Here is a 2,416-nt window from a genome sequence, read left to right on the forward strand (position 1 = left end):
TCAAGATGAGAAGAGAAATCTTCGTTCATTTTTGAAGGTCTCTAAAACTTTCATTAGCTTTATGCGTGCAAATAAAGTTATCATTAGCTGTGTTATGACTCAGAGTCATCCAAGACAATCATTTTTTTCTGTGCCTAAGTCTATATTAATCAACCCTCAGGCCAGCTGTATTGATTTTTGGTTTGTTGGTAGGCATTCAGATTAAACAGTTAAATATTGATGGAAACTTTTCGAGAAATAGAAAAAGCTGAGATTCTAAGATCAGGTAATCAAGTAAAAATTTGCTGCAAAAGAGTTTTCCTTCGTTTCAATTGAAAGAAAAACCAAAGACAATCTACTGATGTATAACTGATGTACAATCTGATGTGTAACTATTTTTGTAACAGAACAACTCATAATCACTTCATCAAAAATTGAGACACTTATGTCCTTTGAGCCCCTGCAATACTCAAAAGGTTGAATGGTGTTCAGAACTAACTGTATCCCAGCAACGATGGATTTCTTGATCCTCACACAGTATTTAACCTTTTTCTCTATTCTCTGGCGGGCACTACGTCCTGCTTTTTTTGCGGCTCTCTTTGCCATGGCATGAGGTAACTTCCTGCCAGGAAAAATTTTTGAAGAGCTACAAATCATCTCAATTAGGAAAATCAAAGTTAGTCACATATTTATGGTTTTGGTACTGCCAAAGCTTACGTCAATTAGAGAAAAGCAAACATTAAAAGTAAAAAACCTTACTTCAAGTCATTGAATTGAGAAAAACAAGTTCTGAAGCTCTGTTTGAGATGTTTGAGATGGTTGATATATCTTTTTTCTGAAAACTGATTGGAGAAGGTGTTTTAATCGGCAATGGATGAACTCTTGTTTTTTGGGTCAAAGTTTGCGACAGTGGTTTTGAAATTCGGACCACTTTAGACTCCAGAGGTATATATGTGATCAGTTAGAGGAACTAATTGTACCGCTAGCAACATCCAACGTCTCGGCAATAATACTGTATTTACCCTCCTCACTTTTTTGCCGGGCTTTTAAAACACGCTTTTTTTGCTGCGTTCTTTGCCGTCGCCATTGCGCTAGGGAACTTTGAACAACAGCACCTTAAAGTACTCCCGTTTTAGATATTCGAAGAGCTAGCAAATGTTAAATGTTTTTAAGTGCCCCTCATCGCATTTATAATAGAAATGACAATTTTTGAAGAACCAGTTTAGGATATTCCTTGCTTCAGACATTAAAAACAATTGTTACCGAGATTAACTTACTTCCGATGAAGATTTTTAACTAGAAAGTTTTCAAATTAACTAATTTTCAAGGCGCAGAAGGATCAAACCAACCAGATTAAGAAATACTAAAGAATAAGTTCTCGTTGCTAACATAGAAACCATCAACTCCCAGGATATGAAATCTCAGAGTTCTGCCATATAAACTAGGGTCTGAAACAAGATAGATTGTGTCCATGTTCACTCCGCTCGATCGATATTGAACACGTTTTAAGACCGAGGCATCTATCAGGGAATCTGAGGCATTCATAAGCGAAGCTTTTGTGACAACACGTGCGTCAACCTGCTTCAGAGACTCGGATGCATTCAATCAATTGTTAGATTTTAACTTAAGAAAAAAATTAGTTTTGTCCTAAGAAATTCAAACCAACCAGCTTAAGATATACTAACGAAAAAGCTCCCTTTACTAACAGAGTGTGAAATTTCAGAGTTTTCGCATATGCACTAGGGTTCGACCCAAGATAGATCGTGCCCAAATTTTCGCCGGACAATCCATATTGAGCAGGTGGATTTTCTCCGACCCGGTTTAAGGCCGAGGCACCTATCAGGGAATCTAAGGCATCCAAACCAAAGCGACGTATATGTGACAACCCGTGCTGCAATCCGCTTCAGAGCGTTTGATGCCTTCAAATAAATATTAGATTTTAACTTATTAGAATGAAATTAGGCTTAAAAGTAATTTTGAGCTAAAATTTAAAGTCGCATTAAAGCTTGAATTTATATTAAAAGTCGCCTTAAAAACAAAAATACTTTCACGGAAAACAACTTACAAATTTTCGCAGCTTGGAATGCATGTCAACTAATTCTTTGTGATCAAAAAATTGGAGACCGTGTCTTCATAAACTTTGATCATTGTATGCACTCGATTTTATTTTGCAGCACAATTTCAGCCGTTCTCTGCAGCACTAATTTTTTACAGAAAAACTATGCTACGGGATTTGTCTTTTCATCAAACCCTCAACAGCTACAGTTTTTGGTCACTATTTTTTATACTGGCTGTCTCAACCGACAACAATAGGAAATGAATACCAACCTTTACTTCAATAGTATCTTTTGCTTTCTCTGGTTGCTTGGTGCTAAATATTGCTTATTAGGCTTCAAAAATGATTCTTTGTTCATGAAATATCTAAAAACTCAATATA

This window comes from Convolutriloba macropyga, unplaced genomic scaffold, assembly GCF_964194025.1.
Source record: "Convolutriloba macropyga unplaced genomic scaffold, txConMacr16.3 SCAFFOLD_1221, whole genome shotgun sequence".
Lineage (NCBI taxonomy): Eukaryota > Metazoa > Xenacoelomorpha > Acoela > Convolutidae > Convolutriloba > Convolutriloba macropyga.